Here is a 24,623-nt window from a genome sequence, read left to right on the forward strand (position 1 = left end):
TAAGAAGGCAAGATAAAGAGCTCAAATCCTGGAGTGGCAGTGTCAACCAAAACTTCAGTGATCCTGTGACCAGTACATTCCTTGACAAAGGCAGAGGACAAAGGAAGCAGACCCTGTGGAGGTGGCAGTACTCTAGGCTGGGGATGAGATAGAGCCATAGATGCTGTTAGGTCGGTTTGAGGTGGCTAAGGGAACAAAGCACCAGGCAACCTGCACGGGAAAGAACAACTAATCACGTGCTAAAAAACACTTCAGGTGCTTTCTGATATCACAAGGATATTCTCCATCCTGCTGACATATGCTTCCTCCCTGCACACTAGCACTGTCTAGAGGAGCTATTGGATCTTTGCTGCCAGGTGAATACTGAAGCTTATAGTTTGGGGTTCCTGGTAGAAACACCCTGCTCCATGCGTATCCCTTTCCTACCTGACACTGCTATGTTCACTTGGTAAATCTTCCGCAGTCATCTGTCTTGACAAGGATCAATATTGCTTCTCCTGGGACATAAAGTTCAGTCTTGATATTAGTTTTTCCTGGAAGTTAAAAAAAAAAAAAAAAAAGCACCTGTCAAATAGTCCTGATCTCACCAGACCTGAACATGAAAACAGCCAGGTGAAGAGACATAGGGAAGGGGCATGTCAGGGAATGGAACAGGAAATGAGAACCCTTTAAGACTTAAAAAAATAAATAAATAAAAACCAGAACCAGAAAGATTTCCCAGACAAATACCCCAAGCATTCAAAATATGAAGCAAAGAATTGTAGAGATGGTTGTGAGACCAGATTAGACACACCTAAAGAAAAACTGAGGTCTGGGATGTAGTGCTCAGTAGTGAAGCACTTTCCTTACATGCAGGAAGCGAGGGTTCAATCCCCAGCTCAAAAAAAAAAAAAAAAAAAAAATAGAAAGAAAGAAAGAAAAAGAAAAATTAAACTACCTGGAATGGAAGACATATATTATAAAATATGAGAAGTTAAGTGTTGAAAATAGTGAAAAAAAAAAAAAAAACAGCACTTGTCAAATAAATAGCCCTGATCTCACCAGACCTGAACATGAAAGAGGTTTTTTTTTGTTTTGTTTGTTTGTTTTTTTTCCTATTGGGGGTTGAACCACTGAGGCACATTCCCAGCACTTTTTTTTTTTTTTTTTTTTTTGTAATTCAGTAAGTTGCTTAATGCTTAAGTTGTCTGGGATGGTTTCAAACTTCAATCCGCCTGCCTCAGCCTCCCAAGTCACTAGGATTACAAGGGTGCATCACTATGCCCAGCTTGAAAATTCTTAAGAAACAAGAATCAAGTCAACTCCAGATATATTGGGAACAGGTTAAAAAAAAAAAAGTGTCATTGCCCCATCTATCAACTTCAACTCTTTTTTATTTAACTATGTTTCTAAATTACAAAAATAATTTTATGTCTGCCCTGAAAATATATTTATTTTAATAATATATAAAACTATTTTAATAGCACAGTGTTTTAAAGTAAACTTGTACCAGTGTTTCTAGAAGGACACCATATGGATGGAAACACATAAATTGTTTTTGATAGTCAATATTAAATCTTTGGATATGTAAAAATCTAAATCAGTATTGTTCTCTAAGGAGAGAAAATAGATGGCTGAGGAAAGAAGTTGGTTATTATATACTTAACTACAAGCATTTTTATATTTTTTGAATTTTGGTTCACATGATGCTAAGATGAATCCTCATCTTTTTTATTCAAAAATTTTGACTCAGGTTGGGGATATAGCTCAGTTGGTAGAGTTCTTGCCTGGCATGCACAAGTTTCCCCAGCACCATCAAAAAAAAAAAAATTCTGTCATTTGCCTTAGTAGGAATTTCCTTGATATACCTTACCTTCATCTATATTGTTAGTTTACATAGGCAATTTTTAGTAGTTATCTCAAAGCACCACAGTAAATATGCTGTATTCTATTATTTCTTTATTATCTCAGTGTCCATAACAAAACATCTTTCTTTCTTGTAGCCCACAGTCTCCATTGTCAAAAATTTTTTCCATTTATTTACTCAGTTTTTACCTCTAACTTATGCTTTCACTTTATGAAATAGTTTTCTTCTGCTTCCATTGATATATCAACAATGCATGTCTCATTTATGCTTAAGTGCAAAAATTGTAAACATATTTAATTTCTTAATTGAGTTTTAAAATATATACATTTTAATAAACAATTCTGATTTTTAAAATATGACAGTTTAATATCACTTAACCGTAAAATCCTTCATCTGATCTGTAGATGAAATATGGCTCCTTTCTATTTCTTTAACTTTATTTTAGTACCCTGTCTTACTTTCCACACTTTAGGCTAGTTAACTAAAAGTCCAAGGTGAGCCTGAAACTTTTTTTTTTTCCACAATGTATGGAAATAGTAAAAAGTATCAGGGGGTTATCAAAAGGATACAATAGCCAGCTTTAGAGGGTCCCAGTGGCCAATTATTAGGTAATCCAAGCTTCAAAATGAAGTAGACAGGTTATAATTCATTGAATAACATAAAATGATGGCTGCGAAAGGAAAGATCTTCCTTATAGTAAAATGTCAACTATTAACTATAATAAGAAAAGTAATTAGAAAATCACAACACAACCATTGTAGACATTAAATGGCTCATCATCAGGGATGCTAAATTAGTGGGTAAGAGTTTGAAGAGGAAGGATATTTACATAATTTTAAAATACCTTCCCACAAAACACTGAACTACTATAAAGGGGAATTTGATAATTGAACAGTGGATAAGCTGCAAGAACACCTTAATTAAGAGAATGGAGTTAGCACCACTGACTTCCTAATGTGATGAACTAAAAAGGAAAAAGCATTATGCACATAATATACTTGCCAAAGCACCACAACATGCATCTTACTATTAGGAAATATTAGATGAACACAATTTAAGGATATTTTACAAAATAAATGGCCAGTATTTTTCAATAATGTCAATGTCATGAAAGACAAAAGTGATGTGACCTACTCTTGTGTGATTAATTAAAAATATATAAGGGTATGGGGGCAATGGCACATGCCTATAATCCCAGAGGCTTGGGAGGCTCAGGCAGGAGGATTGCAAGTTTAAAGCCAGCCTCGGAAACTTAGTGAAGCCCTAAGCAGCTTAATATATATATATATATCCAATATAAAAGGTAGAGAATAAGCTTTTTTTTTTCCTTCTCTTTTCCTTTTTAGTTCATCACATTAGGAAGTCAGTGATGCTAACTCCATTCTCTTAATTTGATTTGGACAGAAAAGAGAAATGAACATGGAAGTGCTTTTGGAAATTAGAAATGATCAAATAATGAAGCTAGAATATAGTAAAAACATTTTTTTACAAAGTCAAAATTCTTAAAGCAAAGGTATAAAGAAAACAGGGAGGCTGGGGATATGGCTCAAGTAGTAGCACGCTCACCTGGCATGTGTGAGGCACTGGGTACGATCCTCAGCACCACATAAAAAATAAAAATAAAGATATTGTGTCTACTTAAAGCTAAAAAATAAAATTTTTTTAAAAATAGGAAGAAAAAAATTTAGAGGCAAAACTCACAAAATGTCCTCCCATTAAATAAAAATTCCCTTAAGAGAAAAAAATCAAAAGTAGAGAAGATTGTGAAAAAGAAAAAAAAGAGGGGAGGAAGAGGAAGAAAGAAGAAAAAAGTAAAAAACTCTCACAGCTGGAACCTGTATAGACAGCATTAGACTTGACTGCACTACTACTGGAAAACTATGAAGTGACGTCTCCAAATTTCAAATCCAGGCAAAGTAGGATAGTAGAATAAAGACGTTTGCTATGAACGAAACATAAAAACTTATTTGTATAGCACATGCATCTTAAGAAATTTACTGGAAAAAGAACTTTAAAAAAAAAACTAGCTAAATTTCAAGTTACAATACAATTGGAGCCACAGAATGAAGGATTGAAATACTACTTGAATGTTTGAACAATTGAAAAAAAAATCATCCGTGAACATTTATTATGTGTTTCAAATACTTCTGGAAAGTAGCAACAGATACAAAATGAGACCTTTTCCTTTCCAACATTTTTTTAAGTCAGTAATTATTTGCCTACCAATCACAGTATCACAGTCTGAGGGCATACTTAATGGCCAGATTTGGAATATCCAAATCCCAGCACTCATCTCACAGTGACCCCCTATAAGGATGGCTTTAGGCCTAAGCAGTTACATCTTAAAACAAACCTGCAGTCTCACCAGGCAAGTCACGGAGCCCTCCAATGTGTCAATCAGACATAGCCTGATAAAAGCAAGTCACTTTCCACAAGTCAGGTAGGAGTTAGGGTGAAGTCACATGTCATCTGTTATAACCCTGATAAGAGTCAGAAGTGTGACATCAGGGCGGAAATCACCAAACCACATGTCCTAACTCTAAGAATGAAAGATGTCACTAAGAAAGCTGGTAACAGTTGATAGGGACCCAAAGGATGAGCAGAAGCTCCCCAAATTTAATATAAATATTAAATTAAATAACCTAATTTTATATTAATATTAATCAAATGAACAGACATTCAAGCCAGCCGACACTGATGCACACAAAGCCTGAGAGCCTGATGAGGACCTGGACTGACATCGCAACCCTTCACATCTGCCTAAACCTCTTCTTTGTCCTCACTGCTCTCAAACTCTCCAGCAGCTTCTTGACTCTGGTGAGAAAAGGAAGTCTTCTTACAACCATCTCCTCAGCAAGCCGTCAACATCACCCCAAGGGGAAGCCTCTATTGGTTACTGATCTGATCGCTGGGGTCTGAGTGAGTGTGCATCTGCTGGAATAAAGACCAAAGACTTAAGACTTTGAAATCTAGCACTTACGCTTAGCGTGCAGAGGAAATGTCTGTAATAGGTCTGTCACGATTATGTTTGCAGTGCTTAGAAGTTAACATAGAATTGTTTGCTTTGAATTGTTTATCGCAATGCCCAGCATTAGGATTGTTATTTTCTTGATTAAGAACCTATAGATTTATGTATTAGGTGATTTGAGTGAATAAAACATTGAAAAGGGCAGAAACGCGTGGACATTCTCTCTCGCCCCTCTCTGTCACCCTTTTGCTCATCGCCACACCCGCAAACAGAACTCATGGAAAACAAGAACCAGAAGCCGCTGGCCTGGCAGACCATCCCCAAAATAGCATAGGATGAGACAGAGCCAAGTTCACAAAATCTCGGAAACTTCACAGACCGAGACACAGCTTGAAATATCCGAGACCCCAACACCAGTGTCAGAATCGGGCAGAATTATATGACATTTTCTAAGGTCCACCATATCCCAGTCCCCCCCCCCCCCCACACACACACACACGCTGAGGCAGCACCATCATCTACAGGCTCTGATCCACATGCTGGGGCTCCTCTGGAAACAGCAGCCACAAGGCTCACAGGCAGTCCCACTCTCCCTTGGCCCAGGGCAGACTCTAGGGATATTCACAGGTACATCCTCACTCAGGCCTGAGGAAGGGGTACCAGGCCTGTGTTGAGGCACCACAGTGAGATTTCCCTCAGCCTTACTGGGTGGCCCCATGTACTTCCAGGATCTGCAGCCATCCACTGTAACATCAGGAGTTCTCAGGACTAGTTCTTCACAAAGGAGCAAGAGCTATGTCCTGCTCACACTGGCAGGAAAGCTCTTGTTCTTCAAATCCTTGGGGACAGTTGCTTAGCAACCCTGGTGGTCATTGTGATGCAAGCTCAGGCCAATGGCCAATCACATCAAGTAGGGCCCCCAGGAAGCTGGGGTAGGGGGCGGGCAAGGCTGACTTTCTCTACTTGGTGCTAAAGTCACTATACTTCTGGGTCACCTCAGCCACCACACCACTTTTTTGACCACATACACTGTGACACAGACACTCTGTATACCTCTGTGGATCCAAGTACAGCCTGGGATAGCTGATAATGGGATCAGATGGGGACAGAAACAAAATCCATTAAGAAGGCAAGATAAAGAGCTCAAATCCTGGAGTGGCAGTGTCAACCAAAACTTCAGTGATCCTGTGACCAGTACATTCCTTGACAAAGGCAGAGGACAAAGGAAGCAGACCCTGTGGAGGTGGCAGTACTCTAGGCTGGGGATGAGATAGAGCCATAGATGCTGTTAGGTCGGTTTGAGGTGGCTAAGGGAACAAAGCACCAGGCAACCTGCACGGGAAAGAACAACTAATCACGTGCTAAAAAACACTTCAGGTGCTTTCTGATATCACAAGGATATTCTCCATCCTGCTGACATATGCTTCCTCCCTGCACACTAGCACTGTCTAGAGGAGCTATTGGATCTTTGCTGCCAGGTGAATACTGAAGCTTATAGTTTGGGGTTCCTGGTAGAAACACCCTGCTCCATGCGTATCCCTTTCCTACCTGACACTGCTATGTTCACTTGGTAAATCTTCCGCAGTCATCTGTCTTGACAAGGATCAATATTGCTTCTCCTGGGACATAAAGTTCAGTCTTGATATTAGTTTTTCCTGGAAGTTAAAAAAAAAAAAAAAAAGCACCTGTCAAATAGTCCTGATCTCACCAGACCTGAACATGAAAACAGCCAGGTGAAGAGACATAGGGAAGGGGCATGTCAGGGAATGGAACAGGAAATGAGAACCCTTTAAGACTTAAAAAAATAAATAAATAAAAACCAGAACCAGAAAGATTTCCCAGACAAATACCCCAAGCATTCAAAATATGAAGCAAAGAATTGTAGAGATGGTTGTGAGACCAGATTAGACACACCTAAAGAAAAACTGAGGTCTGGGATGTAGTGCTCAGTAGTGAAGCACTTTCCTTACATGCAGGAAGCGAGGGTTCAATCCCCAGCTCAAAAAAAAAAAAAAAAAAAAATAGAAAGAAAGAAAGAAAAAGAAAAATTAAACTACCTGGAATGGAAGACATATATTATAAAATATGAGAAGTTAAGTGTTGAAAATAGTGAAAAAAAAAAAAAAAACAGCACTTGTCAAATAAATAGCCCTGATCTCACCAGACCTGAACATGAAAGAGGTTTTTTTTTGTTTTGTTTGTTTGTTTTTTTTCCTATTGGGGGTTGAACCACTGAGGCACATTCCCAGCACTTTTTTTTTTTTTTTTTTTTTTGTAATTCAGTAAGTTGCTTAATGCTTAAGTTGTCTGGGATGGTTTCAAACTTCAATCCGCCTGCCTCAGCCTCCCAAGTCACTAGGATTACAAGGGTGCATCACTATGCCCAGCTTGAAAATTCTTAAGAAACAAGAATCAAGTCAACTCCAGATATATTGGGAACAGGTTAAAAAAAAAAAAGTGTCATTGCCCCATCTATCAACTTCAACTCTTTTTTATTTAACTATGTTTCTAAATTACAAAAATAATTTTATGTCTGCCCTGAAAATATATTTATTTTAATAATATATAAAACTATTTTAATAGCACAGTGTTTTAAAGTAAACTTGTACCAGTGTTTCTAGAAGGACACCATATGGATGGAAACACATAAATTGTTTTTGATAGTCAATATTAAATCTTTGGATATGTAAAAATCTAAATCAGTATTGTTCTCTAAGGAGAGAAAATAGATGGCTGAGGAAAGAAGTTGGTTATTATATACTTAACTACAAGCATTTTTATATTTTTTGAATTTTGGTTCACATGATGCTAAGATGAATCCTCATCTTTTTTATTCAAAAATTTTGACTCAGGTTGGGGATATAGCTCAGTTGGTAGAGTTCTTGCCTGGCATGCACAAGTTTCCCCAGCACCATCAAAAAAAAAAAAATTCTGTCATTTGCCTTAGTAGGAATTTCCTTGATATACCTTACCTTCATCTATATTGTTAGTTTACATAGGCAATTTTTAGTAGTTATCTCAAAGCACCACAGTAAATATGCTGTATTCTATTATTTCTTTATTATCTCAGTGTCCATAACAAAACATCTTTCTTTCTTGTAGCCCACAGTCTCCATTGTCAAAAATTTTTTCCATTTATTTACTCAGTTTTTACCTCTAACTTATGCTTTCACTTTATGAAATAGTTTTCTTCTGCTTCCATTGATATATCAACAATGCATGTCTCATTTATGCTTAAGTGCAAAAATTGTAAACATATTTAATTTCTTAATTGAGTTTTAAAATATATACATTTTAATAAACAATTCTGATTTTTAAAATATGACAGTTTAATATCACTTAACCGTAAAATCCTTCATCTGATCTGTAGATGAAATATGGCTCCTTTCTATTTCTTTAACTTTATTTTAGTACCCTGTCTTACTTTCCACACTTTAGGCTAGTTAACTAAAAGTCCAAGGTGAGCCTGAAACTTTTTTTTTTCCACAATGTATGGAAATAGTAAAAAGTATCAGGGGGTTATCAAAAGGATACAATAGCCAGCTTTAGAGGGTCCCAGTGGCCAATTATTAGGTAATCCAAGCTTCAAAATGAAGTAGACAGGTTATAATTCATTGAATAACATAAAATGATGGCTGCGAAAGGAAAGATCTTCCTTATAGTAAAATGTCAACTATTAACTATAATAAGAAAAGTAATTAGAAAATCACAACACAACCATTGTAGACATTAAATGGCTCATCATCAGGGATGCTAAATTAGTGGGTAAGAGTTTGAAGAGGAAGGATATTTACATAATTTTAAAATACCTTCCCACAAAACACTGAACTACTATAAAGGGGAATTTGATAATTGAACAGTGGATAAGCTGCAAGAACACCTTAATTAAGAGAATGGAGTTAGCACCACTGACTTCCTAATGTGATGAACTAAAAAGGAAAAAGCATTATGCACATAATATACTTGCCAAAGCACCACAACATGCATCTTACTATTAGGAAATATTAGATGAACACAATTTAAGGATATTTTACAAAATAAATGGCCAGTATTTTTCAATAATGTCAATGTCATGAAAGACAAAAGTGATGTGACCTACTCTTGTGTGATTAATTAAAAATATATAAGGGTATGGGGGCAATGGCACATGCCTATAATCCCAGAGGCTTGGGAGGCTCAGGCAGGAGGATTGCAAGTTTAAAGCCAGCCTCGGAAACTTAGTGAAGCCCTAAGCAGCTTAATATATATATATATATATCCAATATAAAAGGTAGAGAATAAGCTTTTTTTTTTCCTTCTCTTTTCCTTTTTAGTTCATCACATTAGGAAGTCAGTGATGCTAACTCCATTCTCTTAATTTGATTTGGACAGAAAAGAGAAATGAACATGGAAGTGCTTTTGGAAATTAGAAATGATCAAATAATGAAGCTAGAATATAGTAAAAACATTTTTTTACAAAGTCAAAATTCTTAAAGCAAAGGTATAAAGAAAACAGGGAGGCTGGGGATATGGCTCAAGTAGTAGCACGCTCACCTGGCATGTGTGAGGCACTGGGTACGATCCTCAGCACCACATAAAAAATAAAAATAAAGATATTGTGTCTACTTAAAGCTAAAAAATAAAATTTTTTTAAAAATAGGAAGAAAAAAATTTAGAGGCAAAACTCACAAAATGTCCTCCCATTAAATAAAAATTCCCTTAAGAGAAAAAAATCAAAAGTAGAGAAGATTGTGAAAAAGAAAAAAAAGAGGGGAGGAAGAGGAAGAAAGAAGAAAAAAGTAAAAAACTCTCACAGCTGGAACCTGTATAGACAGCATTAGACTTGACTGCACTACTACTGGAAAACTATGAAGTGACGTCTCCAAATTTCAAATCCAGGCAAAGTAGGATAGTAGAATAAAGACGTTTGCTATGAACGAAACATAAAAACTTATTTGTATAGCACATGCATCTTAAGAAATTTACTGGAAAAAGAACTTTAAAAAAAAAACTAGCTAAATTTCAAGTTACAATACAATTGGAGCCACAGAATGAAGGATTGAAATACTACTTGAATGTTTGAACAATTGAAAAAAAAATCATCCGTGAACATTTATTATGTGTTTCAAATACTTCTGGAAAGTAGCAACAGATACAAAATGAGACCTTTTCCTTTCCAACATTTTTTTAAGTCAGTAATTATTTGCCTACCAATCACAGTATCACAGTCTGAGGGCATACTTAATGGCCAGATTTGGAATATCCAAATCCCAGCACTCATCTCACAGTGACCCCCTATAAGGATGGCTTTAGGCCTAAGCAGTTACATCTTAAAACAAACCTGCAGTCTCACCAGGCAAGTCACGGAGCCCTCCAATGTGTCAATCAGACATAGCCTGATAAAAGCAAGTCACTTTCCACAAGTCAGGTAGGAGTTAGGGTGAAGTCACATGTCATCTGTTATAACCCTGATAAGAGTCAGAAGTGTGACATCAGGGCGGAAATCACCAAACCACATGTCCTAACTCTAAGAATGAAAGATGTCACTAAGAAAGCTGGTAACAGTTGATAGGGACCCAAAGGATGAGCAGAAGCTCCCCAAATTTAATATAAATATTAAATTAAATAACCTAATTTTATATTAATATTAATCAAATGAACAGACATTCAAGCCAGCCGACACTGATGCACACAAAGCCTGAGAGCCTGATGAGGACCTGGACTGACATCGCAACCCTTCACATCTGCCTAAACCTCTTCTTTGTCCTCACTGCTCTCAAACTCTCCAGCAGCTTCTTGACTCTGGTGAGAAAAGGAAGTCTTCTTACAACCATCTCCTCAGCAAGCCGTCAACATCACCCCAAGGGGAAGCCTCTATTGGTTACTGATCTGATCGCTGGGGTCTGAGTGAGTGTGCATCTGCTGGAATAAAGACCAAAGACTTAAGACTTTGAAATCTAGCACTTACGCTTAGCGTGCAGAGGAAATGTCTGTAATAGGTCTGTCACGATTATGTTTGCAGTGCTTAGAAGTTAACATAGAATTGTTTGCTTTGAATTGTTTATCGCAATGCCCAGCATTAGGATTGTTATTTTCTTGATTAAGAACCTATAGATTTATGTATTAGGTGATTTGAGTGAATAAAACATTGAAAAGGGCAGAAACGCGTGGACATTCTCTCTCGCCCCTCTCTGTCACCCTTTTGCTCATCGCCACACCCGCAAACAGAACTCATGGAAAACAAGAACCAGAAGCCGCTGGCCTGGCAGACCATCCCCAAAATAGCATAGGATGAGACAGAGCCAAGTTCACAAAATCTCGGAAACTTCACAGACCGAGACACAGCTTGAAATATCCGAGACCCCAACACCAGTGTCAGAATCGGGCAGAATTATATGACATTTTCTAAGGTCCACCATATCCCAGTCCCCCCCCCCCCCCACACACACACACACGCTGAGGCAGCACCATCATCTACAGGCTCTGATCCACATGCTGGGGCTCCTCTGGAAACAGCAGCCACAAGGCTCACAGGCAGTCCCACTCTCCCTTGGCCCAGGGCAGACTCTAGGGATATTCACAGGTACATCCTCACTCAGGCCTGAGGAAGGGGTACCAGGCCTGTGTTGAGGCACCACAGTGAGATTTCCCTCAGCCTTACTGGGTGGCCCCATGTACTTCCAGGATCTGCAGCCATCCACTGTAACATCAGGAGTTCTCAGGACTAGTTCTTCACAAAGGAGCAAGAGCTATGTCCTGCTCACACTGGCAGGAAAGCTCTTGTTCTTCAAATCCTTGGGGACAGTTGCTTAGCAACCCTGGTGGTCATTGTGATGCAAGCTCAGGCCAATGGCCAATCACATCAAGTAGGGCCCCCAGGAAGCTGGGGTAGGGGGCGGGCAAGGCTGACTTTCTCTACTTGGTGCTAAAGTCACTATACTTCTGGGTCACCTCAGCCACCACACCACTTTTTTGACCACATACACTGTGACACAGACACTCTGTATACCTCTGTGGATCCAAGTACAGCCTGGGATAGCTGATAATGGGATCAGATGGGGACAGAAACAAAATCCATTAAGAAGGCAAGATAAAGAGCTCAAATCCTGGAGTGGCAGTGTCAACCAAAACTTCAGTGATCCTGTGACCAGTACATTCCTTGACAAAGGCAGAGGACAAAGGAAGCAGACCCTGTGGAGGTGGCAGTACTCTAGGCTGGGGATGAGATAGAGCCATAGATGCTGTTAGGTCGGTTTGAGGTGGCTAAGGGAACAAAGCACCAGGCAACCTGCACGGGAAAGAACAACTAATCACGTGCTAAAAAACACTTCAGGTGCTTTCTGATATCACAAGGATATTCTCCATCCTGCTGACATATGCTTCCTCCCTGCACACTAGCACTGTCTAGAGGAGCTATTGGATCTTTGCTGCCAGGTGAATACTGAAGCTTATAGTTTGGGGTTCCTGGTAGAAACACCCTGCTCCATGCGTATCCCTTTCCTACCTGACACTGCTATGTTCACTTGGTAAATCTTCCGCAGTCATCTGTCTTGACAAGGATCAATATTGCTTCTCCTGGGACATAAAGTTCAGTCTTGATATTAGTTTTTCCTGGAAGTTAAAAAAAAAAAAAAAAAGCACCTGTCAAATAGTCCTGATCTCACCAGACCTGAACATGAAAACAGCCAGGTGAAGAGACATAGGGAAGGGGCATGTCAGGGAATGGAACAGGAAATGAGAACCCTTTAAGACTTAAAAAAATAAATAAATAAAAACCAGAACCAGAAAGATTTCCCAGACAAATACCCCAAGCATTCAAAATATGAAGCAAAGAATTGTAGAGATGGTTGTGAGACCAGATTAGACACACCTAAAGAAAAACTGAGGTCTGGGATGTAGTGCTCAGTAGTGAAGCACTTTCCTTACATGCAGGAAGCGAGGGTTCAATCCCCAGCTCAAAAAAAAAAAAAAAAAAAAATAGAAAGAAAGAAAGAAAAAGAAAAATTAAACTACCTGGAATGGAAGACATATATTATAAAATATGAGAAGTTAAGTGTTGAAAATAGTGAAAAAAAAAAAAAAAACAGCACTTGTCAAATAAATAGCCCTGATCTCACCAGACCTGAACATGAAAGAGGTTTTTTTTTGTTTTGTTTGTTTGTTTTTTTTCCTATTGGGGGTTGAACCACTGAGGCACATTCCCAGCACTTTTTTTTTTTTTTTTTTTTTTGTAATTCAGTAAGTTGCTTAATGCTTAAGTTGTCTGGGATGGTTTCAAACTTCAATCCGCCTGCCTCAGCCTCCCAAGTCACTAGGATTACAAGGGTGCATCACTATGCCCAGCTTGAAAATTCTTAAGAAACAAGAATCAAGTCAACTCCAGATATATTGGGAACAGGTTAAAAAAAAAAAAGTGTCATTGCCCCATCTATCAACTTCAACTCTTTTTTATTTAACTATGTTTCTAAATTACAAAAATAATTTTATGTCTGCCCTGAAAATATATTTATTTTAATAATATATAAAACTATTTTAATAGCACAGTGTTTTAAAGTAAACTTGTACCAGTGTTTCTAGAAGGACACCATATGGATGGAAACACATAAATTGTTTTTGATAGTCAATATTAAATCTTTGGATATGTAAAAATCTAAATCAGTATTGTTCTCTAAGGAGAGAAAATAGATGGCTGAGGAAAGAAGTTGGTTATTATATACTTAACTACAAGCATTTTTATATTTTTTGAATTTTGGTTCACATGATGCTAAGATGAATCCTCATCTTTTTTATTCAAAAATTTTGACTCAGGTTGGGGATATAGCTCAGTTGGTAGAGTTCTTGCCTGGCATGCACAAGTTTCCCCAGCACCATCAAAAAAAAAAAAATTCTGTCATTTGCCTTAGTAGGAATTTCCTTGATATACCTTACCTTCATCTATATTGTTAGTTTACATAGGCAATTTTTAGTAGTTATCTCAAAGCACCACAGTAAATATGCTGTATTCTATTATTTCTTTATTATCTCAGTGTCCATAACAAAACATCTTTCTTTCTTGTAGCCCACAGTCTCCATTGTCAAAAATTTTTTCCATTTATTTACTCAGTTTTTACCTCTAACTTATGCTTTCACTTTATGAAATAGTTTTCTTCTGCTTCCATTGATATATCAACAATGCATGTCTCATTTATGCTTAAGTGCAAAAATTGTAAACATATTTAATTTCTTAATTGAGTTTTAAAATATATACATTTTAATAAACAATTCTGATTTTTAAAATATGACAGTTTAATATCACTTAACCGTAAAATCCTTCATCTGATCTGTAGATGAAATATGGCTCCTTTCTATTTCTTTAACTTTATTTTAGTACCCTGTCTTACTTTCCACACTTTAGGCTAGTTAACTAAAAGTCCAAGGTGAGCCTGAAACTTTTTTTTTTTCCACAATGTATGGAAATAGTAAAAAGTATCAGGGGGTTATCAAAAGGATACAATAGCCAGCTTTAGAGGGTCCCAGTGGCCAATTATTAGGTAATCCAAGCTTCAAAATGAAGTAGACAGGTTATAATTCATTGAATAACATAAAATGATGGCTGCGAAAGGAAAGATCTTCCTTATAGTAAAATGTCAACTATTAACTATAATAAGAAAAGTAATTAGAAAATCACAACACAACCATTGTAGACATTAAATGGCTCATCATCAGGGATGCTAAATTAGTGGGTAAGAGTTTGAAGAGGAAGGATATTTACATAATTTTAAAATACCTTCCCACAAAACACTGAACTACTATAAAGGGGAATTTGATAATTGAACAGTGGATAAGCTGCAAGAACACCTTAATTAAGAGAATGGAGTTAGCACCACTGACTTCCTAATGTGATGAACTAAAAAGGAAAAAGCATTATGCACATAATATACTTGCCAAAGCACCACAACATGCATCTTACTATTAGGAAATATTAGATGAACACAATTTAAGGATATTTTACAAAATAAATGGCCAGTATTTTTCAATAATGTCAATGTCATGAAAGACAAAAGTGATGTGACCTACTCTTGTGTGATTAATTAAAAATATATAAGGGTATGGGGGCAATGGCACATGCCTATAATCCCAGAGGCTTGGGAGGCTCAGGCAGGAGGATTGCAAGTTTAAAGCCAGCCTCGGAAACTTAGTGAAGCCCTAAGCAGCTTAATATATATATATATATATCCAATATAAAAGGTAGAGAATAAGCTTTTTTTTTTCCTTCTCTTTTCCTTTTTAGTTCATCACATTAGGAAGTCAGTGATGCTAACTCCATTCTCTTAATTTGATTTGGACAGAAAAGAGAAATGAACATGGAAGTGCTTTTGGAAATTAGAAATGATCAAATAATGAAGCTAGAATATAGTAAAAACATTTTTTTACAAAGTCAAAATTCTTAAAGCAAAGGTATAAAGAAAACAGGGAGGCTGGGGATATGGCTCAAGTAGTAGCACGCTCACCTGGCATGTGTGAGGCACTGGGTACGATCCTCAGCACCACATAAAAAATAAAAATAAAGATATTGTGTCTACTTAAAGCTAAAAAATAAAATTTTTTTAAAAATAGGAAGAAAAAAATTTAGAGGCAAAACTCACAAAATGTCCTCCCATTAAATAAAAATTCCCTTAAGAGAAAAAAATCAAAAGTAGAGAAGATTGTGAAAAAGAAAAAAAAGAGGGGAGGAAGAGGAAGAAAGAAGAAAAAAGTAAAAAACTCTCACAGCTGGAACCTGTATAGACAGCATTAGACTTGACTGCACTACTACTGGAAAACTATGAAGTGACGTCTCCAAATTTCAAATCCAGGCAAAGTAGGATAGTAGAATAAAGACGTTTGCTATGAACGAAACATAAAAACTTATTTGTATAGCACATGCATCTTAAGAAATTTACTGGAAAAAGAACTTTAAAAAAAAAACTAGCTAAATTTCAAGTTACAATACAATTGGAGCCACAGAATGAAGGATTGAAATACTACTTGAATGTTTGAACAATTGAAAAAAAAATCATCCGTGAACATTTATTATGTGTTTCAAATACTTCTGGAAAGTAGCAACAGATACAAAATGAGACCTTTTCCTTTCCAACATTTTTTTAAGTCAGTAATTATTTGCCTACCAATCACAGTATCACAGTCTGAGGGCATACTTAATGGCCAGATTTGGAATATCCAAATCCCAGCACTCATCTCACAGTGACCCCCTATAAGGATGGCTTTAGGCCTAAGCAGTTACATCTTAAAACAAACCTGCAGTCTCACCAGGCAAGTCACGGAGCCCTCCAATGTGTCAATCAGACATAGCCTGATAAAAGCAAGTCACTTTCCACAAGTCAGGTAGGAGTTAGGGTGAAGTCACATGTCATCTGTTATAACCCTGATAAGAGTCAGAAGTGTGACATCAGGGCGGAAATCACCAAACCACATGTCCTAACTCTAAGAATGAAAGATGTCACTAAGAAAGCTGGTAACAGTTGATAGGGACCCAAAGGATGAGCAGAAGCTCCCCAAATTTAATATAAATATTAAATTAAATAACCTAATTTTATATTAATATTAATCAAATGAACAGACATTCAAGCCAGCCGACACTGATGCACACAAAGCCTGAGAGCCTGATGAGGACCTGGACTGACATCGCAACCCTTCACATCTGCCTAAACCTCTTCTTTGTCCTCACTGCTCTCAAACTCTCCAGCAGCTTCTTGACTCTGGTGAGAAAAGGAAGTCTTCTTACAACCATCTCCTCAGCAAGCCGTCAACATCACCCCAAGGGGAAGCCTCTATTGGTTACTGATCTGATCGCTGGGGTCTGAGTGAGTGTGCATCTGCTGGAATAAAGACCAAAGACTTAAGACTTTGAAATCTAGCACTTACGCTTAGCGTGCAGAGGAAATGTCTGTAATAGGTCTGTCACGATTATGTTTGCAGTGCTTAGAAGTTAACATAGAATTGTTTGCTTTGAATTGTTTATCGCAATGCCCAGCATTAGGATTGTTATTTTCTTGATTAAGAACCTATAGATTTATGTATTAGGTGATTTGAGTGAATAAAACATTGAAAAGGGCAGAAACGCGTGGACATTCTCTCTCGCCCCTCTCTGTCACCCTTTTGCTCATCGCCACACCCGCAAACAGAACTCATGGAAAACAAGAACCAGAAGCCGCTGGCCTGGCAGACCATCCCCAAAATAGCATAGGATGAGACAGAGCCAAGTTCACAAAATCTCGGAAACTTCACAGACCGAGACACAGCTTGAAATATCCGAGACCCCAACACCAGTGTCAGAATCGGGCAGAATTATATGACATTTTCTAAGGTCCACCATATCCCAGTCCCCCCCCCCCCCCACACACACACACACGCTGAGGCAGCACCATCATCTACAGGCTCTGATCCACATGCTGGGGCTCCTCTGGAAACAGCAGCCACAAGGCTCACAGGCAGTCCCACTCTCCCTTGGCCCAGGGCAGACTCTAGGGATATTCACAGGTACATCCTCACTCAGGCCTGAGGAAGGGGTACCAGGCCTGTGTTGAGGCACCACAGTGAGATTTCCCTCAGCCTTACTGGGTGGCCCCATGTACTTCCAGGATCTGCAGCCATCCACTGTAACATCAGGAGTTCTCAGGACTAGTTCTTCACAAAGGAGCAAGAGCTATGTCCTGCTCACACTGGCAGGAAAGCTCTTGTTCTTCAAATCCTTGGGGACAGTTGCTTAGCAACCCTGGTGGTCATTGTGATGCAAGCTCAGGCCAATGGCCAATCACATCAAGTAGGGCCCCCAGGAAGCTGGGGTAGGGGGCGGGCAAGGCTGACTTTCTCTACTTGGTGCTAAAGTCACTATACTTCTGGGTCACCTCAGCCACCACACCACTTTTTTGACCACATACACTGTGACACAGACACTCTGTATACCTCTGTGGATCCAAGTACAGCCTGGGATAGCTGATAATGGGATCAGATGGGGACAGAAACAAAATCCATTAAGAAGGCAAGATAAAGAGCTCAAATCCTGGAGTGGCAGTGTCAACCAAAACTTCAGTGATCCTGTGACCAGTACATTCCTTGACAAAGGCAGAGGACAAAGGAAGCAGACCCTGTGGAGGTGGCAGTACTCTAGGCTGGGGATGAGATAGAGCCATAGATGCTGTTAGGTCGGTTTGAGGTGGCTAAGGGAACAAAGCACCAGGCAACCTGCACGGGAAAGAACAACTAATCACGTGCTAAAAAACACTTCAGGTGCTTTCTGATATCACAAGGATATTCTCCATCCTGCTGACATATGCTTCCTCCCTGCACACTAGCACTGTCTAGAGGAGCTATTGGATCTTTGCTGCCAGGTGAATACTGAAGCTTATAGTTTGGGGTTCCTGGTAGAAACACCCTGCTCCATGCGTATCCCTTTCCTACCTGACACTGCTATGTTCACTTGGTAAATCTTCCGCAGTCATCTGTCTTGACAAGGATCAATATTGCTTCTCCTGGGACATAAAGTTCAGTCTTGATATTAGTTTTTCCTGGAAGTTAAAAAAAAAAAAAAAAGCACCTGTCAAATAGTCCTGATCTCACCAGACCTGAACATGAAAACAGCCAGGTGAAGAGACATAGGGAAGGGGCATGTCAGGGAATGGAACAGGAAATGAGAACCCTTTAAGACTTAAAAAAATAAATAAATAAAAACCAGAACCAGAAAGATTTCCCAGACAAATACCCCAAGCATTCAAAATATGAAGCAAAGAATTGTAGAGATGGTTGTGAGACCAGATTAGACACACCTAAAGAAAAACTGAGGTCTGGGATGTAGTGCTCAGTAGTGAAGCACTTTCCTTACATGCAGGAAGCGAGGGTTCAATCCCCAGCTCAAAAAAAAATAGAAAGAAAGAAAGAAAAAGAAAAATTAAACTACCTGGAATGGAAGACATATATTATAAAATATGAGAAGTTAAGTGTTGAAAATAGTGAAAAAAAAAAAAAAAACAGCACTTGTCAAATAAATAGCCCTGATCTCACCAGACCTGAACATGAAAGAGGTTTTTTTTTGTTTTGTTTGTTTGTTTTTTTTCCTATTGGGGGTTGAACCACTGAGGCACATTCCCAGCACTTTTTTTTTTTTTTTTTTTTTTTGTAATTCAGTAAGTTGCTTAATGCTTAAGTTGTCTGGGATGGTTTCAAACTTCAATCCGCCTGCCTCAGCCTCCCAAGTCACTAGGATTACAAGGGTGCATCACTATGCCCAGCTTGAAAATTCTTAAGAAACAAGAATCAAGTCAACTCCAGATATATTGGGAACAGGTTAAAAAAAAAAAAGTGTCATTGCCCCATCTATCAACTTCAACTCTTTTTTATTTAACTATGTTTCTAAATTACAAAAATAATTTTATGTCTGCCCTGAAAATATATTTATTTTAATAATATATAAAACTATTTTAATAGCACAGTGTTTTAAAGTAAACTTGTACCAGTGTTTCTAGAAGGACACCATATGGATGGAAACACATAAATTGTTTTTGATAGTCAATATTAAATCTTTGGATATGTAAAAATCTAAATCAGTATTGTTCTCTAAGGAGAGAAAATAGATGGCTGAGGAAAGAAGTTGGTTATTATATACTTAACTACAAGCATTTTTATATTTTTTGAATTTTGGTTCACATGATGCTAAGATGAATCCTCATCTTTTTTATTCAAAAATTTTGACTCAGGTTGGGGATATAGCTCAGTTGGTAGAGTTCTTGCCTGGCATGCACAAGTTTCCCCAGCACCATCAAAAAAAAAAAAATTCTGTCATTTGCCTTAGTAGGAATTTCCTTGATATACCTTACCTTCATCTATATTGTTAGTTTACATAGGCAATTTTTAGTAGTTATCTCAAAGCACCACAGTAAATATGCTGTATTCTATTATTTCTTTATTATCTCAGTGTCCATAACAAAACATCTTTCTTTCTTGTAGCCCACAGTCTCCATTGTCAAAAATTTTTTCCATTTATTTACTCAGTTTTTACCTCTAACTTATGCTTTCACTTTATGAAATAGTTTTCTTCTGCTTCCATTGATATATCAACAATGCATGTCTCATTTATGCTTAAGTGCAAAAATTGTAAACATATTTAATTTCTTAATTGAGTTTTAAAATATATACATTTTAATAAACAATTCTGATTTTTAAAATATGACAGTTTAATATCACTTAACCGTAAAATCCTTCATCTGATCTGTAGATGAAATATGGCTCCTTTCTATTTCTTTAACTTTATTTTAGTACCCTGTCTTACTTTCCACACTTTAGGCTAGTTAACTAAAAGTCCAAGGTGAGCCTGAAACTTTTTTTTTTTCCACAATGTATGGAAATAGTAAAAAGTATCAGGGGGTTATCAAAAGGATACAATAGCCAGCTTTAGAGGGTCCCAGTGGCCAATTATTAGGTAATCCAAGCTTCAAAATGAAGTAGACAGGTTATAATTCATTGAATAACATAAAATGATGGCTGCGAAAGGAAAGATCTTCCTTATAGTAAAATGTCAACTATTAACTATAATAAGAAAAGTAATTAGAAAATCACAACACAACCATTGTAGACATTAAATGGCTCATCATCAGGGATGCTAAATTAGTGGGTAAGAGTTTGAAGAGGAAGGATATTTACATAATTTTAAAATACCTTCCCACAAAACACTGAACTACTATAAAGGGGAATTTGATAATTGAACAGTGGATAAGCTGCAAGAACACCTTAATTAAGAGAATGGAGTTAGCACCACTGACTTCCTAATGTGATGAACTAAAAAGGAAAAAGCATTATGCACATAATATACTTGCCAAAGCACCACAACATGCATCTTACTATTAGGAAATATTAGATGAACACAATTTAAGGATATTTTACAAAATAAATGGCCAGTATTTTTCAATAATGTCAATGTCATGAAAGACAAAAGTGATGTGACCTACTCTTGTGTGATTAATTAAAAATATATAAGGGTATGGGGGCAATGGCACATGCCTATAATCCCAGAGGCTTGGGAGGCTCAGGCAGGAGGATTGCAAGTTTAAAGCCAGCCTCGGAAACTTAGTGAAGCCCTAAGCAGCTTAATATATATATATATATATCCAATATAAAAGGTAGAGAATAAGCTTTTTTTTTTCCTTCTCTTTTCCTTTTTAGTTCATCACATTAGGAAGTCAGTGATGCTAACTCCATTCTCTTAATTTGATTTGGACAGAAAAGAGAAATGAACATGGAAGTGCTTTTGGAAATTAGAAATGATCAAATAATGAAGCTAGAATATAGTAAAAACATTTTTTTACAAAGTCAAAATTCTTAAAGCAAAGGTATAAAGAAAACAGGGAGGCTGGGGATATGGCTCAAGTAGTAGCACGCTCACCTGGCATGTGTGAGGCACTGGGTACGATCCTCAGCACCACATAAAAAATAAAAATAAAGATATTGTGTCTACTTAAAGCTAAAAAATAAAATTTTTTTAAAAATAGGAAGAAAAAAATTTAGAGGCAAAACTCACAAAATGTCCTCCCATTAAATAAAAATTCCCTTAAGAGAAAAAAATCAAAAGTAGAGAAGATTGTGAAAAAGAAAAAAAAGAGGGGAGGAAGAGGAAGAAAGAAGAAAAAAGTAAAAAACTCTCACAGCTGGAACCTGTATAGACAGCATTAGACTTGACTGCACTACTACTGGAAAACTATGAAGTGACGTCTCCAAATTTCAAATCCAGGCAAAGTAGGATAGTAGAATAAAGACGTTTGCTATGAACGAAACATAAAAACTTATTTGTATAGCACATGCATCTTAAGAAATTTACTGGAAAAAGAACTTTAAAAAAAAAACTAGCTAAATTTCAAGTTACAATACAATTGGAGCCACAGAATGAAGGATTGAAATACTACTTGAATGTTTGAACAATTGAAAAAAAAATCATCCGTGAACATTTATTATGTGTTTCAAATACTTCTGGAAAGTAGCAACAGATACAAAATGAGACCTTTTCCTTTCCAACATTTTTTTAAGTCAGTAATTATTTGCCTACCAATCACAGTATCACAGTCTGAGGGCATACTTAATGGCCAGATTTGGAATATCCAAATCCCAGCACTCATCTCACAGTGACCCCCTATAAGGATGGCTTTAGGCCTAAGCAGTTACATCTTAAAACAAACCTGCAGTCTCACCAGGCAAGTCACGGAGCCCTCCAATGTGTCAATCAGACATAGCCTGATAAAAGCAAGTCACTTTCCACAAGTCAGGTAGGAGTTAGGGTGAAGTCACATGTCATCTGTTATAACCCTGATAAGAGTCAGAAGTGTGACATCAGGGCGGAAATCACCAAACCACATGTCCTAACTCTAAGAATGAAAGATGTCACTAAGAAAGCTGGTAACAGTTGATAGGGACCCAAAGGATGAGCAGAAGCTCCCCAAATTTAATATAAATATTAAATTAAATAACCTAATTTTATATTAATATTAATCAAATGAACAGACATTCAAGCCAGCCGACACTGATGCACACAAAGCCTGAGAGCCTGATGAGGACCTGGACTGACATCGCAACCCTTCACATCTGCCTAAACCTCTTCTTTGTCCTCACTGCTCTCAAACTCTCCAGCAGCTTCTTGACTCTGGTGAGAAAAGGAAGTCTTCTTACAACCATCTCCTCAGCAAGCCGTCAACATCACCCCAAGGGGAAGCCTCTATTGGTTACTGATCTGATCGCTGGGGTCTGAGTGAGTGTGCATCTGCTGGAATAAAGACCAAAGACTTAAGACTTTGAAATCTAGCACTTACGCTTAGCGTGCAGAGGAAATGTCTGTAATAGGTCTGTCACGATTATGTTTGCAGTGCTTAGAAGTTAACATAGAATTGTTTGCTTTGAATTGTTTATCGCAATGCCCAGCATTAGGATTGTTATTTTCTTGATTAAGAACCTATAGATTTATGTATTAGGTGATTTGAGTGAATAAAACATTGAAAAGGGCAGAAACGCGTGGACATTCTCTCTCGCCCCTCTCTGTCACCCTTTTGCTCATCGCCACACCCGCAAACAGAACTCATGGAAAACAAGAACCAGAAGCCGCTGGCCTGGCAGACCATCCCCAAAATAGCATAGGATGAGACAGAGCCAAGTTCACAAAATCTCGGAAACTTCACAGACCGAGACACAGCTTGAAATATCCGAGACCCCAACACCAGTGTCAGAATCGGGCAGAATTATATGACATTTTCTAAGGTCCACCATATCCCAGTCCCCCCCCCCCCCACACACACACACACAGACGCTGAGGCAGCACCATCATCTACAGGCTCTGATCCACATGCTGGGGCTCCTCTGGAAACAGCAGCCACAAGGCTCACAGGCAGTCCCACTCTCCCTTGGCCCAGGGCAGACTCTAGGGATATTCACAGGTACATCCTCACTCAGGCCTGAGGAAGGGGTACCAGGCCTGTGTTGAGGCACCACAGTGAGATTTCCCTCAGCCTTACTGGGTGGCCCCATGTACTTCCAGGATCTGCAGCCATCCACTGTAACATCAGGAGTTCTCAGGACTAGTTCTTCACAAAGGAGCAAGAGCTATGTCCTGCTCACACTGGCAGGAAAGCTCTTGTTCTTCAAATCCTTGGGGACAGTTGCTTAGCAACCCTGGTGGTCATTGTGATGCAAGCTCAGGCCAATGGCCAATCACATCAAGTAGGGCCCCCAGGAAGCTGGGGTAGGGGGCGGGCAAGGCTGACTTTCTCTACTTGGTGCTAAAGTCACTATACTTCTGGGTCACCTCAGCCACCACACCACTTTTTTGACCACATACACTGTGACACAGACACTCTGTATACCTCTGTGGATCCAAGTACAGCCTGGGATAGCTGATAATGGGATCAGATGGGGACAGAAACAAAATCCATTAAGAAGGCAAGATAAAGAGCTCAAATCCTGGAGTGGCAGTGTCAACCAAAACTTCAGTGATCCTGTGACCAGTACATTCCTTGACAAAGGCAGAGGACAAAGGAAGCAGACCCTGTGGAGGTGGCAGTACTCTAGGCTGGGGATGAGATAGAGCCATAGATGCTGTTAGGTCGGTTTGAGGTGGCTAAGGGAACAAAGCACCAGGCAACCTGCACGGGAAAGAACAACTAATCACGTGCTAAAAAACACTTCAGGTGCTTTCTGATATCACAAGGATATTCTCCATCCTGCTGACATATGCTTCCTCCCTGCACACTAGCACTGTCTAGAGGAGCTATTGGATCTTTGCTGCCAGGTGAATACTGAAGCTTATAGTTTGGGGTTCCTGGTAGAAACACCCTGCTCCATGCGTATCCCTTTCCTACCTGACACTGCTATGTTCACTTGGTAAATCTTCCGCAGTCATCTGTCTTGACAAGGATCAATATTGCTTCTCCTGGGACATAAAGTTCAGTCTTGATATTAGTTTTTCCTGGAAGTTAAAAAAAAAAAAAAAAAGCACCTGTCAAATAGTCCTGATCTCACCAGACCTGAACATGAAAACAGCCAGGTGAAGAGACATAGGGAAGGGGCATGTCAGGGAATGGAACAGGAAATGAGAACCCTTTAAGACTTAAAAAAATAAATAAATAAAAACCAGAACCAGAAAGATTTCCCAGACAAATACCCCAAGCATTCAAAATATGAAGCAAAGAATTGTAGAGATGGTTGTGAGACCAGATTAGACACACCTAAAGAAAAACTGAGGTCTGGGATGTAGTGCTCAGTAGTGAAGCACTTTCCTTACATGCAGGAAGCGAGGGTTCAATCCCCAGCTCAAAAAAAAAA

General features: G+C 38.3%; 1 protein-coding gene across 24 annotated transcripts in view; it reads right to left on the minus strand.

Annotated features, from left to right (window-relative positions):
- The window catches only part of LOC124089953 (uncharacterized), a 91,064-nt gene that overhangs the window by 65,930 nt on the left and 511 nt on the right, over window positions 1-24,623 (minus strand). For 5 of the 24 annotated variants that reach the window (XR_009226345.1, XR_009226343.1, XR_009226344.1 and 2 more), the window contains exons 2-8: window positions 24,161-24,267; window positions 18,234-18,340; window positions 16,071-16,197; window positions 12,298-12,404; window positions 6,363-6,469; window positions 4,200-4,326; window positions 427-533 (exon numbers count right to left, since the gene is read on the minus strand). The gene's annotated coding sequence lies outside the window, so the exon portion shown is untranslated. The other 19 variants (XM_058577645.1, XM_058577657.1, XM_058577656.1 and 16 more) reach the window with 18 other exon arrangements.

This window comes from Marmota monax, unplaced genomic scaffold (genome assembly GCF_021218885.2).
Source record: "Marmota monax isolate L192 unplaced genomic scaffold, Marmota_monax_Labrador192_F-V1.1 WCK01_AAM20220418_F8-fsc00228, whole genome shotgun sequence".
In the NCBI taxonomy this organism is placed as follows: Eukaryota; Metazoa; Chordata; class Mammalia; order Rodentia; family Sciuridae; genus Marmota; species Marmota monax.